An 18,127-nucleotide genomic window follows, 5' to 3' on the forward strand; every position below is an offset into this window, starting at 1 on the left:
TTACATCAGGCAGATTCCCCCTTTTTACACATTACGGCAGGCAGATTCCCCCTTTTTACACATTGCGGCAGGCAGATTCCCCCTTTTTACACATTGCGGCAGGCAGATTCCCCATTTTTACACATTGCGGCAGGCAGATTCCCCATTTTTACACATTGCGGCAAAGATTCCCCCTTTTTACACATTACATCAGGCAGATTCCCCCTTTTTACACATTACGGCAGGCAGATTCCCCATTTTTACACATTGCGGCAGGCAGATTCCCCCTTTTTACACATTACGGCAAAGATTCCCCCTTTTTACACATTACATCAGGCAGATTCCCCCTTTTTACACATTACGGCAGGCAGATTCCCCATTTTTACACATTGCGGCAGGCAGATTCCCCCTTTTTACACATTGCGGCAGGCAGATTCCCCCTTTTTACACATTGCGGCAGGCAGATTCCCCATTTTTACACATTGCGGCAGGCAGATTCCCCATTTTTACACATTGCGTCAGACAGTCCCAAGAAAGACAGAAAGACAGACAGACAGACAGAAAGAAAGAAAGAAAGAAAGAAAGAAAGAAAGAATTATACTTACCCTCTCCGCTGGCTCAGGCTCCTCGGTGCAGCGTCTGACGATTCCCGGGCAGGAGAGGAGGAGGGAGGTGGAGGGAGCTGCAGCAGCGCTGTGTTATTGGTTGAGGCGCTGCTGCTGCTGCCCCTCTGCTTCACTATAGGCTGTTCTCGGAAGACAGCCTATAGTGAAGCAGAGGGGCAGCAGCAGCAGCGCCTCCACCAGTAACAAAGCGCTGCTGCAGCTCCCTCCTCCACCTCCCTCCTCCTCCTTCCCCCGTACCACTGCTCCTCTCCTCTCTAGGCGGCTGTGCGCTGCGGGCAGCGGTTGCCCACAGCGCACAGTGGCATGTAATGAGTCAGTTTGACTCATTACATGCTTTGGGCCCCTGGACAGAGGCGGGCCCCAGTGCAACGCACTGGTTGCACTGGCAGTAGTTCCGCCTCTGATCCATGTATATTCTAGGCATTTTGCACAGAAAGTACTTTAATATGATTATTTTATCTGCTAAATTTACAAGTTTTCCTCGCACTACTAAGTGGCTTTAATTCTAAGTGTCACCACTTGTCAAAATTAGTATCTGTTATACCAAAATCTTCTATTTCCAACAATTTTAACATCCATAGTATGAAATAACTTTTACACCACTGACCTCTAGTGTTGGATTAATATATAACTTGACTTTATAAAAAGGGGGGCTCTTATAGTAATCACATTTTTTCTTATTTTTTATTTATAGTGCAGACGACCCGGCACTCCTCACGCTCCCCAGCGTCACGCTTGTGCTCCCGTGCCCTCACCTCCTGGGACCTGGATCCCATAAATGGCAATGCAAATAAGTGCGGCACTGGGAGACTTGTAACTGAAGGTGAAGAAATTGTGTCTTTTTATTGTAGCTATCGAAAAATATTCCTGCCAGTCCTTATATAAATTGTATTAACATCTTAATATATGGCGCAACTGATTGTAATATCCATAATATGAACTGCTCTTTTCAGGTGGCTAGTTTCATAGTTATTGTATGTAAGGCTGGCAGAAGGCTCAATAGGCCTGAAGGGTATTAAGCCCTGAGCCTTATTGATGAGGTCAGACCTGTCAGAATGTTATCTTGGATCAAATTACTTTTGAGCCAATCACACATTTAGAAATTGGCTTTTGGTCACTGAAGTCATTATAGGGACTGAGAGTTAGGCCTCCTTGGATTGTCAGTGGTGCTGAGAGGGAGGGGACAGAGGGTACTAATTACTCAGGCCCAGGTCCCCCCCCCCCCCCTCCTTATCTTGCAGCAGCAGCAGCTTTTCTCTTCAGCCCAGCACCTACTGCTCTGTGCTAGGTTGCAGTGTGGCTACGGAGGCCACACCCACAGAAAAGTACCTAGGCCCATCCAGGCTCTTTACTACCCTGAGTATACAGAGTGGTCCATAAGTTTAGAAATACCCTTATAAATAGGAAATGAGTAAGGAAATATGTATCCAGTGTCTACACATATGATATGGGCCATACTGGTGAAGTATCCTAAAAAGTTTTCCTCAACTCCCATATCATATATGTATACACTGGATTCATATTTCCTTACTCATTTCCTTTATTATGAGGGTGTTTCCACACTTATGGGAAACCCTGTACGTGTTTATAAGGTGTCTACTGATTTATTCTGATTAACCTTTTTCAAAAACCAATTAAGCTAGCTTAACATTACAATAATGGCACGGACAAAAATAAAACATGGACAACCACAGCGTACGTTTAAAAGGTCATTAAGTATTTATTAATTTATTAAGTGGAATGACCCTTCTGGTAAGGGATGGCAAGCTCTAGCCAATTAATGTTATAATAATGGCGGGGACTTAAACGCCCCAACTTAAAATGGTGGCGACTAACATGCCCCAACTCTATAAAATGAAGCGACTAAAACGCCTCATCCAGTCAAGGGCACAACCTGCATTGAGAAGGCAACACCACCCCTCACTATGGCATAGCATGACCATTTCCATGAAAATGCCCATTGTCCCCACGTACGGGCAGAACTCACTAGCCGTCCTTGGAAAGGGTAGGTGCCCCTCAAAGACCACTTATGCTCCATGTGGCCGCTGGTCAAAAGTGCCTTCCCTCCACCGCCAGGTTCTAACGCAAGTACTAAAATTGCCTAACAGAACCGCAGCCTGCCATCCAGCACCACGTAAAAACTTCAAACTAGAACTAACCCAAACTGGCAAAAATAGCCCCAGAAAAACCTCTAAACCTGACTCAAACAAATGAACCCCATCCCACCTAAAATTCAGAGGATTCTCAATCAACAGCAATGGATGCCGAACCGCAAAACCACCACTAGCCTTAACAAATTTAGACACTGCAAAATTAACCTTCCACGCATTGTCAACAGTAAGCAAGCTGATGGAACCCTCCAATGCATTCTAGGAACTATGAGGGTAATTCAGAGTTGATCGCAGCAGCATATTTGTTAGCAGTTGGGCAAACTCATGTGTACTGCAGGTGGGCCAGATATAACATTTGCAGAGAGAGTTAGATTTGGGTAGGTTCAGGGTCGTGCAGTCAGGGGAGGCAGTGCCTTCCCTGCCATTAATGATTAAAATAATATAAAGACGATACTTATGACACATATTCTGTGTCATAAGTAATTTCTTTATATTATCCTAACCATTTTAATACTTTGAATCAGTTTGGGAGGCACTGATAGCAGTGCCTCCCATTAACAATAGGAATGGGATAAAAGGGTGGGCAGGACCAAGCACTGGGCTATAAAAGCCCCTTAAAAAACTGAGGGGTAAGCGGCACTTATGCAAGTGCCTCATTGACAGGGTAAACCCACCCCTGTCAGCGAGGCAGATGTGATTGGACAGCGGATCCAGTACTGCATCCGCTGGTTCAATCACCCATACGTGGTGGGGTGAAGCGGCGGCGGGACCCGGCGGTACTGTGGAGCTGTCACGCGGCGATGGGACCTGATGATGGAGCTGCCTGTCACTACAGCAGCGGCAGCTCCGGAGGCAGCAGGAACGTCAGAGCTAATGACCGTGCGGCGGCACCAGGCAGCGCTCATACTTCTCCTTCCACATCCTCCGCCGTCCTAACAGCATCACAGGCAGCACCTGCACCCTCCGGGACCGAGGGCCCAGGACCACCCAGGCTAGAGGGGGGCGCAGTTGGGCTGGATGGAAAGTGACTGGGCAGCTCACCCCCAGTTCACTTGGACTGCAGCTCAACCCCAGACGATCTGGCCGTGAGCTGCAGTCCAAGTGATCTGGGGGTGAGCTGCAGTCCAAGTGATCTGGGCCAGATCACTTGGACTGTAGCTCACACCCAGATCAATTGGACTGCAGGGACAGGGAGGAATAAATAAAATGTAAAAAAATTATATATATATATATATATATATCACAGCCGCCCACCGCTGACCAATGCTCACTGCCGTACGCTGCACCGCCACTGAAAGCTGACCACCGCAGACCACAACTGGCTCCTCCGCCCAGGGCCGGTGCAAGGTTTCTCGGCACCCTAGGCAAAATTTCTGCCTACACCCCACCCCCGTCCTCCCGGCCCTCCCCTTCCCCTGTTGCTTGGACAGTGGAGTGATCACGTTATCTAGAAGCTGTGTTAACAGTATGTTGATCCTCCTGAAGCAGCCAAATAACAGCAAAAGAAAACCTGACAAATATTATATTAAATGCACACAAGTTAAAAAGCATCCAGACCCACATCCATATATAGTATAATACCACAGTCTGTAGTTTTATACAGTATTATAGATAGGCACCAGGGTTGTAACTAGAACTTTGTGGCAGTGACGTGCGGTGAGGTCATTGGCTGGGGAGGCACTGAGATTTTATATATAATATATATATCTGTCAATAAAACATATAGAGGGGGCGCTCCATAGTGCGTAAACTTTTTTATTTTAAAATCAAACAAACACATAGGTATTTGTAACAAATGTAGCTGTTACACTCGTACCAGAAGGCAACCTGTGTGGGCTGGTTACCACATGATTCCACAAATAATCACCAGGCAGTACTGGAACCGGGGTCAGACCAAATCGCGCTGGAATCCTCCACCCGCCGGCGGCAGTTTCCCTGAGACTCTCGGGCAGGATTACACACGTCCGCGACTCCTCGATCAGTCAGCTGCAGGGATTGTCAGTGCGTCACCAGACTCCGCCTTAACGCGTTTCGTCATCGACTTCGTCAGAAGGCTGGAGTCTGTGACGCTGGGATCAGTATTTAACAATCCTCAACAAATTAGCATCAATCATCAAATAAATACACCTGTACGGCTGTTTGAAAGTTAAAGACCTTAAAGTGCTATGACATATGTAAATACATATATATCAACAGTAGAACTAATTAAAATTAACCCTTAAAATATACAGGGGATTTTTTAAAAAATGTTTTTCGAATACAAATACTATTGTGCAAAAATCGTAAACCATAAATAGCCATGCAATTTACAAACTCATTAGTAAAAAATACATGTATATACACCTTTTAACACACAAAACAGAGAACATTACTCATAATAGTCACGATCACGATTTTAACATACATAGTTTTTACGAGAGATACTTTAGACAGAGAACAAACCATCATCAGATAAAAAATAAATAAATATATAATTAAAGTTATCAAACCCAAAGGATTTAGTAACATGATTAGATCATACTGGTACAAGTTATACTGATAAAATTATACTGGTGAAATCACCACCTCTCTTATTCTGGGCATAGAACATGTGGCCCAGAATAAGAGAGGTGGTGATAGGGACAGTGAATTGGAAAGAAGGGAAACCTTCTGGATACTGACCCTTAAGACTTTAAAACCAGAGGGTTTAAATGAAGGGTTTGAAGTTACACCTTTTCTGAAATGATGATGCTAGGACTTGCACCCTAGATTTCACCAGTATAATTTTATCAGTATAACTTGTACCAGTATGATCTAATCATGTTACTAAATCCTTTGGGTTTGATAACTTTAATTATATATTTATTTATTTTTTATCTGATGATGGTTTGTTCTCTGTCTAAAGTATCTCTCGTAAAAACTATGTATGTTAAAATCGTGATCGTGACTATTATGAGTAATGTTCTCTGTTTTGTGTGTTAAAAGGTGTATATACATGTATTTTTTACTAATGAGTTTGTAAATTGCATGGCTATTTATGGTTTACGATTTTTGCACAATAGTATTTGTATTCGAAAAACATTTTTAAAAAAAATCCCCTGTATATTTTAAGGGTTAATTTTAATTAGTTCTACTGTTGATATATATGTATTTACATATGTCATAGCACTTTAAGGTCTTTAACTTTCAAACAGCCATACAGGTGTATTTATTTGATGATTGATGCTAATTTGTTGAGGATTGTTAAATACTGATCCCAGCGTCACAGACTCCAGCCTTCTGACGAAGTCGATGACGAAACGCGTTAAGGCGGAGTCTGGTGACGCACTGACAATCCCTGCAGCTGACTGATCGAGGAGTCGCGGACGTGTGTAATCCTGCCCGAGAGTCTCAGGGAAACTGCCGCCGGCGGGTGGAGGATTCCAGCGCGATTTGGTCTGACCCCGGTTCCAGTACTGCCTGGTGATTATTTGTGGAATCATGTGGTAACCAGCCCACACAGGTTGCCTTCTGGTACGAGTGTAACAGCTACATTTGTTACAAATACCTATGTGTTTGTTTGATTTTAAAATAAAAAAGTTTACGCACTATGGAGCGCCCCCTCTATATGTTTTATTGACAGATATTTATCTTCGTGGGAGTTCGGACTGATTAAGGGGAGCAGCGATCCTAAATTATCGAAGGAGGATCTAGTGCTTTGAGCACTCATAGAGTGACTTTGTGGTTCCACCTATATATAATTATATATATAAAAATACTGTATTCCATTTAAGTAACCAGCGCTGTATCTATTGCTTTTTTCTTGTATTTTATATATATATATATATATATATATATATATATACATATACACACACACATACATATACAGTGGTCGAAGTGGACATTTTGAAGTGGGGGTATGGAAAAGTGAAGGTTGCAATTATGCGCGCGCCTCCGGAAGAGGGGGTGTGTCCACTCAAATGGGGGCGTGTCCTTCAGTGTATTAGGACCCCTTATACTATCTATAAATTCTTATACTATCTAGAAATTCACATTACAGCACACGGAATGAGCCGAAATTCACACTACAGCACACGGTATGAGCCAAAATTCACACTGCAGCACATGGTATGATCCGAAATTTATATTTTACCACACAGTATGAGCCGAAATTCACATTACAGCACACCGTATGAGCCGAAATTCACATTACAGCACACAGTATGAGCCGAAATTCACATTACAGCACACGGTATGAGCCGAAATTCACATTACAGCACACGGTATGAGCCGAAATTCACATTACAGCACACAGTATGAGCCGAAATTCACATTACAGCACACAGTATGAGCCGAAATTCATATTTTACTACACAGTATGAGCCGAAATTCACATTACAGCACACGGTATGAGCCGAAATTCACGTTACAGAACACGCTATGACCCAAAATTTCAGATTTTACCACACTGTATGAGCCGAAATTCACATTATAGCACACGGTATGACCAGAAATTCACATTACAGCATACGGTATGAGCCAAAATTCTGATTTTACCACATGGTATGAGCCGAAATTCACATTATAGCACATGGTATGAGCCGAAATTCACATTATAGCAAACGGTATGACCCACAAATCAGGGACAGGGAGAGAGAGTGACAGCAAGGACTGAGAGAGTGACAGCAGGGACTGAGAGAGTGACAGCAGGGACATAGGGTAACATTACCTGATATGTGCAGCGGAGGTGCGGAAGGGACTGTGGTTGTCGGTGGCGGATGAGCCCATGGTCTGCGGGGGATGCGGCGGTACTAAGCTGTCCTTCTTCGCTGAGGCGTTGATGTCCCTCTGACCACCGCCAGTTGTGGTCTGCGGTGGTCAGCTTTCAATGGCGGTGCAGCGTGCAGAAGTGAGCGCTGGTCAGCGGTGGGAGGCGGGCAGCTGTGATATAAATATATCATTTTTTTACATTTATTTTATTTATTTGTCCCTGTTCCTGCGTCCAAGTGATCTGGGGGTGAGCTGGAGTCCAAGTGATCTTGCCCAGATCACTTGGACTGCAGCTCACCCCCAGATCACTTGGACTGCAGCTCACCCCCAGATCACTTGGACTGCAGCTCACCCCCAGATCACTTGGACTGCAGCTCGCCCCCAGATCACAAGGGGGGGAGCTGCAGTCCAAGTGATCTGGGGGTGAGCTGCCCAGACACTTGCCACCAAGCACAACTCCCCCCACCCCTCGCCTTAGTGGTCCTGGTTCCTCAGTCCCGGAGGAAGCAGATGCTGCCGGAGATGCTGAGGGCACGGAAATAGAGGTAACAGCGCTGCCTGTTGTCTCCGGAGCTGCCGCTGCTGAAGGCAACTCCAACATCGGGAGGCGCGGGGCGGCAGGGAGGGAGAGGATAGGGAGACGTGGGGTGGGAGGAAGGGGATAGGGAGACGCAGGGCGGCAGGGAGGGAGGGGATAGGGAGACGTGGGGTGGGAGGGAGGGGATAGGGAGACGCGGGGTGGAAGGGAGGGGATAGGGAGACGCGGGGCGGCAGGGAGGGAGGGGATAGGGAGACGTGGGGTGGGAGGGAGGGGATAGGGAGACGCGGGGTGGAAGGGAGGGGATAGGGAGATGCGGGGTGGGAGGGAGGAGATAGGGAGGCGCGGGGCGGCAGGGAGGGAGGGGATAGCGAGACGCGGGGCGGCAGGGAGGGGATAGTGAGACGCGGGGTGCGAGGGAGGGGATAGGGAGACGCGGGGCGGCAGGGAGGGAGGGGATAGGGAGGCGCGGGGCGGCAGGGAGGGAGGGGATAGGGAGGCGCGGGGCGGCGGGGAGGGAGGGGATAGCGAGACGCGGGGCGGCAGTGAGGGGATAGTGAGACGCGGGGTGGGAGGGAGGGGATAGGGAGACACGGGGCGGCAGGGAGGGAGGGGATAGGGAGGCGCGGGGCGGCGGGGAGGGAGGGGATAGCGAGACGCGGGGCGGCAGTGAGGGGATAGTGAGACGCGGGGTGGGAGGGAGGGGATAGGGAGACACGGGGCGGCAGGGAGGGAGGGGATAGGCTGGCGCGGGGCGGCGGGGAGGGAGGGGATAGCGAGACGCGGGGCGGCAGTGAGGGGATAGTGAGACGCGGGGTGGGAGGGAGAGGATAGGGAGACGCGGGGCGGCAGGGAGGGAGGGGATAGGGAGGCGCGGGGCGGCGGGGAGGGAGGGGATAGCGAGACGCGGGGCGGCAGTGAGGGGGGGATGCAGTCAGTTTACCTCCAATCAAAATACCGACGTTCAAAATACCGACACCAATTGACCGATGGTCAAAATCCCGACAAGGTCAAAATCCCGACATGGACAAAATACCGACATTTAAAATACCGACAAGGTCAAAATACCGACATGTAAAATGCCCACAGGTCAAAATACAGACAGAAATAGACGGAGCTGCGCGTATGAGAGAGCAGGTCAGGAGACGGGCCCCGCACAAGCGCACAGCATGTTCGTGCTGACGGCGCCTAGGATGCGTGTTAGGCTGTCAGTGTGGGCGGCGCCCGTCTCCTGACCTGCTCTCTCATACGCGCAGCTCCGTCTATTTCTGTTAGAGACATGGAGCAGGGAAATCAATACACTGGCGCCGGTGAGGTGACTGACGGCTGTGGCAGGCTAAACCTCGCCGCGGCCGCCCCTGGTCTGGGCTTACTTATCAAAATATTTCTCTATCGTCCTAGTGGATGCTGGGGTTCCTGAAAGGACCATGGGGAATAGCGGCTCCGCAGGAGACAGGGCACAAAAAGTAAAGCTTTTCCAGATCAGGTGGTGTGCACTGGCTCCTCCCCCTATGACCCTCCTCCAGACTCCAGTTAGATTTTTGTGCCCGGCCGAGAAGGGTGCAATTCTAGGTGGCTCTCATAAAGAGCTGCTTAGAGAAAGTTTAGCTTAGGTTTTTTATTTTACAGTGATTCCTGCTGGCAACAGGATCACTGCAACGAGGGACAGAGGGGAGAAGAAGTGAACTCACCTGCGTGCAGGATGGATTGGCTTCTTGGCTACTGGACATCAGCTCCAGAGGGACGATCACAGGTACAGCCTGGATGGTCACCGGAGCCGCGCCGCCGGCCCCCTTGCAGATGCTGAAGTAAGAAGAGGTCCAGAATCGGCGGCTGAAGACTCCTGCAGTCTTCTAAAGGTAGCGCACAGCACTGCAGCTGTGCGCCATTTTCCTCTCAGCACACTTCACACGTAGTCACTGAGGGTGCAGGGCGCTGGGGGGGGGCGCCCTGGGAGGCAAATGAAAACCTATTAAAAGGCTAAAAATACCTCACATATAGCCCCCAGAGGCTATATGGAGATATTTAACCCCTGCCTGGATTCACAAAATAGCGGGAGACGAGCCCGCCGGAAAAGGGGCGGGGCCTATCTCCTCAGCACACGGCGCCATTTCCTCTCACAGCTCCGCTGGTCAGGACGGCTCCCAGGTCTCTCCCCTGCACTGCACTACAGAAACAGGGTAAAACAGAGAGGGGGGGCAAAGTTAATGGCAATATTTTGATATATATAAAGCAGCTATAAGGGAGCACTTATTATAAGGCTATCCCTGTCATATATAGCGCTTTTTGGTGTGTGCTGGCAGACTCTCCCTCTGTCTCCCCAAAGGGCTAGTGGGTCCTGTCTTCGTTTAGAGCATTCCCTGTGTGTCTGCTGTGTGTCGGTACGTGTGTGTCGACATGTATGAGGACGATATTGGTGTGGAGGCGGAGCAATTGCCAAATATGGGGATGTCACCTCCTAGGGGGTCGACACCAGAATGGATGCCTTTATTTGTGGAATTACGGGATAGCGTCAACTCGCTTAAGCAGTCGTTTGACGACATGAGGCGGCCGGACAATCAATTAGTGCCTGTCCAGGCGCCTCAAACACCGTCACAGGCTGTAAAACGCCCTTTGCCTCAGTCAGTCGACACAGACCCAGACACAGGCACTGATTCCAGTGGTGACGGTGACGAATCAACCGTATTTTCCAGTAGGGCCACACGTTATATGATTTTGGCAATGAAGGAGGCGTTACATTTAACTGATACTACAGGTACCACTAAACAGGGTATTATGTGGGGTGTGAAAAAACTACCTATAGTTTTTCCTGAATCAGAAGAATTAAATGACGTGTGTGATGAAGCGTGGGTTGCCCCTGATAAAAAGCTGATAATTTCAAAGAAATTATTGGCATTATACCCTTTCCCGCCAGAGGTTAGGGAGCGCTGGGAAACACCTCCTAGGGTGGACAAGGCGCTAACACGCTTATCTAAACAAGTGGCGTTACCCTCTCCTGAGACGGCCGCACTTAAAGATCCATCAGATAGGAGGATGGAAAATATCCAAAAAAGTATATACACACATGCAGGTGTTATACTACGACCAGCTATAGCGACTGCCTGGATGTGCAGTGCTGGGGTAGTTTGGTCAGAGTCCCTGATTGAAAATATTGATACCCTGGACAGGGACAATATTCTACTGTCGTTAGAACAAATAAAGGATGCATTTCTTTATATGCGTGATGCACAGAGGGATATTTGCACACTGGCATCACGGGTAAGTGCTATGTCCATTTCGGCCAGAAGAGCTTTATGGACGCGACAGTGGACAGGCGATGCGGATTCAAAACGGCATATGGAAGTTTTGCCGTATAAAGGGGAGGAGTTATTTGGAGTCGGTCTATCAGATTTGGTGGCCACGGCTACAGCCGGGAAATCCACCTTTCTACCTCAAGTCACTCCCCAACAGAAAAAGGCACCGACTTTTCAACCGCAGCCCTTTCGTTCCTTTAAAAATAAGAGAGCAAAGGGCTATTCATATCTGCCACGAGGCAGAGGTCGAGGGAAGAGACAGCAACAGGCAGCTCCTTCCCAGGAACAGAAGCCCTCCCCGGCTTCTACAAAAGCCTCAGCATGACGCTGGGGCTTCTCAAGCGGACTCGGGGACGGTGGGCGGTCGTCTCAAAAATTACAGCGCGCAGTGGGCTCACTCGCAGGTAGATCCCTGGATCCTGCAGATAATATCTCAAGGGTACAGGTTGGAATTAGAGACAGATCCACCTCGCCGTTTCCTGAAGTCTGCTTTACCAACGTCCCTTTCCGAAAGGGAGACGGTTTTGGAAGCCATTCACAAGCTGTACTCTCAGCAGGTGATAGTCAAGGTACCTCTTCTACAACAAGGGAAGGGGTATTATTCCACTCTATTTGTGGTACCGAAGCCGGATGGCTCGGTAAGGCCTATTCTAAATCTGAAGTCCTTGAACCTGTACATAAAGAAGTTCAAGTTCAAGATGGAGTCACTCAGAGCAGTGATAGCGAACCTGGAAGAAGGGGACTTTATGGTATCCTTGGACATCAAGGATGCGTATCTCCACGTTCCAATTTACCCCTCACACCAGGGGTACCTCAGGTTCGTTGTACAAAACTGTCACTATCAGTTTCAGACGCTGCCGTTTGGTTTGTCCACGGCACCTCGGGTCCTTACAAAGGTAATGGCCGAGATGATGATTCTTCTTCGAAGAAAAGGCGTATTAATTATCCCATACTTGGACGATCTCCTAATAAGGGCAAGGTCCAGAGAACAGCTAGAGATGGGATTAGCACTATCTCAAGAGGTGCTAAAGCAGCACGGATGGATTCTGAATATTCCAAAATCCCAATTAATGCCGACAACTCGTCTGCTGTTCCTAGGGATGATTCTGGACACTGTTCAGAAAAAGGTTTTTCTTCCCGAGGAAAAAGCCAAGGAGTTATCCGACCTGGTCAGGAACCTCCTAAAACCAGGAAAGGTGTCTGTACATCAATGCACAAGAGTCCTGGGAAAAATGGTGGCTTCTTACGAAGCAATTCCATTCGGCAGATTCCATGCAAGAATTTTCCAAAGGGATCTGTTGGACAAATGGTCAGGGTCGCATCTTCAGATGCACCTGCGGATAACCCTGTCTCCAAGGACAAGGGTATCTCTTCTGTGGTGGTTGCAGAGGGCTCATCTATTGGAGGGCCGCAGATTCGGCATACAGGATTGGATCCTGGTGACCACGGACGCCAGCCTGAGAGGCTGGGGAGCAGTCACACAAGGAAGAAACTTCCAGGGAGTGTGGTCGAGCCTGGAAAAGTCTCTTCACATAAACATTCTGGAACTAAGAGCAATCTACAATGCTCTAAGCCAGGCGGAACCTCTGCTTCAAGGAAGACCGGTGTTGATCCAGTCGGACAACATCACGGCAGTCGCCCATGTAAACAGACAGGGCGGCACAAGAAGCAGGAGTGCAATGGCAGAAGCTGCCAGGATCCTTCGCTGGGCGGAGAATCACGTGATAGCACTGTCAGCAGTGTTCATCCCGGGCGTGGACAACTGGGAAGCAGACTTCCTCAGCAGACACGATCTTCACCCGGGAGAGTGGGGACTTCATCCAGAAGTTTTCCACATGCTAATAAACCGTTGGGAAAGACCAATGGTGGACATGATGGCGTCTCGCCTCAACAAAAAACTGGACAGGTATTGCGCCAGGTCAAGAGATCCGCAGGCAATAGCTGTGGACGCGCTGGTAACACCTTGGGTGTACCAGTCGGTGTATGTGTTTCCTCCTCTGCCTCTCATACCAAAGGTATTGAGAATCATACGGCAAAGCGGAGTAAGAACGATACTAGTGGCTCCGGATTGGCCAAGAAGGTCTTGGTACCCGGAACTTCAAGAGATGGTCACGGACGATCCGTGGCCTCTACCTCTGAGAAGGGACCTGCTTCAACAGGGTCCCTGTCTCTTTCAAGACTTACCGCGGCTGCGTTTGACGGCATGGCAGTTGAACGCCAGATCCTAAAAGGAAAAGGCATTCCAGAAGAAGTCATTCCTACCTTGATTAAGGCAAGAAAGGAAGTCACCGCGAAGCATTATCACCGCATTTGGCGGAAATATGTTGCGTGGTGCGAGGATCGGAGTGCTCCGACGGAGGAATTTCAACTGGGTCGTTTCCTACATTTCCTGCAATCAGGATTGTCTATGGGTCTCAAATTGGGATCTATTAAGGTTCAAATTTCGGCCCTGTCAATATTCTTCCAAAAAGAATTGGCCTCAGTCCCTGAGGTCCAGACTTTTGTCAAAGGAGTACTGCATATACAGCCTCCTGTGGTGCCTCCGGTGGCACCGTGGGATCTAAATGTAGTTTTAGATTTCCTCAAATCCCATTGGTTTGAACCACTAAAAAATGTGGATTTGAAATATCTCACATGGAAAGTGACTATGTTACTGGCCCTGGCTTCCGCCAGGAGAGTATCTGAACTGGCGGCTTTATCTTATAAAAGCCCTTATTTAATTTTCCATTCGGATAGGGCAGAGCTGCGGACGCGTCCGCATTTTCTCCCTAAGGTGGTATCAGCGTTTCACCTGAACCAGCCTATTGTAGTGCCTGCGGCTACAAGCGACTTGGAGGACTCCAAGTTGTTGGACGTTGTCAGAGCTTTAAAAATATACATTTCAAGGACGGCTGGAGTCAGAAAATCTGACTCGCTGTTTATACTGTATGCACCCAACAAGTTGGGTGCGCCTGCTTCTAAGCAGTCGATTGCTCGTTGGATTTGTAACGCAATTCAACTTGCACATTCTGTGGCAGGCCTGCCACAGCCTAAATCTGTTAAGGCCCATTCCACAAGGAAGGTGGGCTCATCTTGGGCGGCTGCCCGAGGGGTCTCGGCATTACAACTCTGCCGAGCAGCTACGTGGTCAGGGGAGAACACGTTTGTAAAATTCTACAAATTTGATACCCTGGCAAAAGAGGACCTGGAGTTCTCTCATTCGGTGCTGCAGAGTCATCCGCACTCTCCCGCCCGTTTGGGAGCTTTGGTATAATCCCCATGGTCCTTTCAGGAACCCCAGCATCCACTAGGACGATAGAGAAAATAAGAATTTACTTACCGATAATTCTATTTCTCGGAGTCCGTAGTGGATGCTGGGCGCCCATCCCAAGTGCGGATTATCTGCAATACTTGTACATAGTTATTGTTAACTAATTCGGGTTATTGTTTAGGGAGCCATCTTTCAGAGGCTCCTCTGTTATCATACTGTTAACTGGGTTTAGATCACAAGTTGTACGGTGTGATTGGTGTGGCTGGTATGAGTCTTACCCGGGATTCAAAATCCTCCCTTATTGTGTACGCTCGTCCGGGCACAGTACCTAACTGGAGTCTGGAGGAGGGTCATAGGGGGAGGAGCCAGTGCACACCACCTGATCTGGAAAAGCTTTACTTTTTGTGCCCTGTCTCCTGCGGAGCCGCTATTCCCCATGGTCCTTTCAGGAACCCCAGCATCCACTACGGACTCCGAGAAATAGAATTATCGGTAAGTAAATTCTTATTTTTTTTTTTGTAAAATATATTTAATTGGAGCATGCCGCCCTCCAGTGGCCAGCGCCCATAGGCAGCTGCCTAAAGCTGCCTAATGGTAGCGCCGGCCCTGCCTCCGCCCAGAGCCGGCCCTAACCAATATGATGCCCTAGGCAAGATTTTGGCTGGTGCCCCCTAGCACCACCGTTGGTTCCGCTTCTGACCTTGCACCTCTTTCCCAGCACCATCACCCCTCACCCATAGCTGTCCTTATTTTGGTGTTTGTACCCCCTATATTTTAAATAGGAACAGTTTGCACATTTGGCGCACAGCCCCAAAAGGGGGGTGTTTTTGCTGGCAAGGGGCATGGCCACACAATAGTAACACCAATTCCAATTACGCCACACAGTACTGCAACTTCATTCATATTTGATCATGCGATAGTGTTCATAATTCATATTACTTCCCACAGTAGTATCACTGTACCGTATAAACGTTACTCCTCACAGTAGAGCCCCTTATTCACATTACATCACACCCTATTGCTCTTTATTCAAATTAGACGACACAGTAGTGCCCTTTCTATACGCAACGCCACATAGTAGAGCACCTTATACAAATAATGCCACACATTAGTAATGCATTTATACACATAATTCCACACAGTAATGCCCCTTACACATATGAGACACATTATTAATGTCCTTATAAACATAATGCGCCTTACACATTATGACAACCTTTATTAATGCCCTTTTACACATAATGTCCCTTACACATAAGCCACACATTATTAATGCCCTTATACACATAATGACACACATAGTGCCCCCTACACATTTGCTGCACATTATTAGTGCCTCTATACACATAATGACACACATACAGTAGTACCCTTTTACACATATGCCGCACATTATTAATGCCCTTATACACATAATGACACGCATAGTGCCCCTTACACATATGTTGCACATTATTAATGCATTTTTACATGACACACATAATGCTCTTTACACATATTCCGAACACTACTGCAAAACCAACCCACTCACATGCACACAGCAATCACACTGCCACTAACACTGTGACCTCTGCCTCTGCTTGGCTAGAGATGTGTCCTCATAAATGTTGCCTCAATGCTAACATCTGGCACCTTTTTTTTAATGAAAATGCATCTTATTTGGATTGCTATGTGGCTAGGATGCACAAGCAGCTTTTACTGCTTAAAATTATATGCAGCATGCCTATATACTGTGTGAGACTGGCTGTATCTGCATATGAAATGCTACACACAGAATATAGGCATGCCGCATATCATTTTAATCAGCAGAAGCTGCTGATGCCCCTAGGTATATCAAATGCCCTAGGCAATTGCCTAGTTTGCCTATGCCTAAGGCCGGCTCTGCCTCCGCCGCAGCCGACCACAGTCCCTTCCGCACCTCAGCTGCTCATATCAGGTAATGTTCCCCTGCTTCCCTATGTCCCTGCTGTCACTCTCCCTGTCCCTGCTGTCACTCTCCCAGTCCCTTCTGTCACTCTCTCTGTCCCTGCTGTCACTCTCTCTGTCCCTGCTGTCACACTCTCTCCCTGTCCCTGAATTGTGTATCATACTGTGTGTTATAATGTGAATATCGGTTCATACCGTGTGCTGTAATGTGAATATCGGCTCATACTATGTTCTGTAATGTGAATTTCGGCTCATACCGTGTCCTATAATGTGAATTTCGGCTCATACCATGTGCTATAATGTGAATTTTGTCTCATACGTGTGCTGTAATGTGAATTTCGTCTCATACCGTGTGCTGTAATGTGAATTTCGGCTCACACCGTGTGCTGTAATGTGAATTTCGGCTCATACTGTGTGTATAAGGTGAAAGGGGCACCAGTACTAGATAGTATAAGGGGTCCTACTACACTGAAGGACACGCCGCTGTTTGAGTGCCACACACCCTTTTCTGGAGGCGCAAGCATAATTGCAACCTTCACTTTTCCTTACCCACACTTCTAAATTTTCACCTCGAGCACTGTATGTATATACAGAATATATATATATATATATATATATATCCAGAAACTGCACCGGCACTCCTCCAAATCAACTGGCTGTGGTGCCCTTCCTTGTGGACATGCCAGTCCACCAACATGTACCAAACGAAATCAGGTGGCACTCACAGAATTGTAGCTGGGTAGAAACAAACTTCACCCCGTGAAGATTTTTAATGAAAACAACAGGTAACGTTTCGGGGACGTGTCCCCTTCCTCAGACAATTCAATAGTGCAAAAAGAAGTGTATAAATAACATACATTAGCCCCACTTACCCCCGCCATCACGACTCCCAGCTGCGTGGACCACGGAGCGTCTCGACATCCCCCGTCCCGCACGTCCGGCCTCGACGTCACAGTCCGACCGGAAGTGACACGTTCAGGCTTTGCCGGTCATCATGGCAACGTGCTGGGAGCCCTGTGAATGTAAACAAAAACAAAGCTGCACTTATAAATCACAATCAAAAATGACCATGTGACATAAAAACGGCACACATCTCAAAAGCGCTCACACGGAGCTAGAGTGTGCCTATCAAAACAAACATATGTGTAATAATAAAAACATCATAAAAATTACAAAACATGAACATGGATTTAGATCAAACCTACAACAACACATTATGTATGACGCACATGCGGATGTCAAGAACAATATTACCAACTCTCTAGTGCAGCTAAAATATAAAGCTCCATCAAAATTAACTAGAGGTGGACGGGCATGGATGGCTCTACTCTAGGGGACACAACTTATTATTTGCCAAAGCTGTCCCAAATGTGAACCGGCAGCTCTGATATTGACTCCACTACTGATTGCGGTGATGCTATTTTATCAATGCGATTTAACCACGCTAGTGATTAAGAATCTGGAAGCTGGGCCTTTGCCAAAGACATTGATGAAAGGGTTCTTGTACCGATTTAGAGAAAGTTAATTAAACCCAAGGACTCATTTAACCCTCTCGGTGCTAAGCAATCCAGGCGAAAAATCCACCTGGATTCAAGCTGTAATAGTTTTTTCCCCCTGTCACCCCCTCGTATGGACGCTGGTGCATGGTCTATGGCCCTATACCTCAGGCTTGC

At 47.8% G+C, this 18,127-nt stretch overlaps 1 long non-coding RNA gene across 1 annotated transcript in view; it reads left to right on the top strand.

Moving 5' to 3' along the window:
- Positions 1-18,127, top strand: part of LOC134981277 (uncharacterized) — a 122,144-nt gene that overhangs the window by 66,549 nt on the left and 37,468 nt on the right. The window contains exon 2 of the long non-coding RNA XR_010190533.1: positions 1,300-1,428. This is a non-coding gene — a long non-coding RNA (uncharacterized LOC134981277). The remainder of the gene's footprint in view (positions 1-1,299; positions 1,429-18,127) is intronic.

Source organism: Pseudophryne corroboree, chromosome 1 (genome assembly GCF_028390025.1).
Source record: "Pseudophryne corroboree isolate aPseCor3 chromosome 1, aPseCor3.hap2, whole genome shotgun sequence".
NCBI lineage: Eukaryota > Metazoa > Chordata > Amphibia > Anura > Myobatrachidae > Pseudophryne > Pseudophryne corroboree.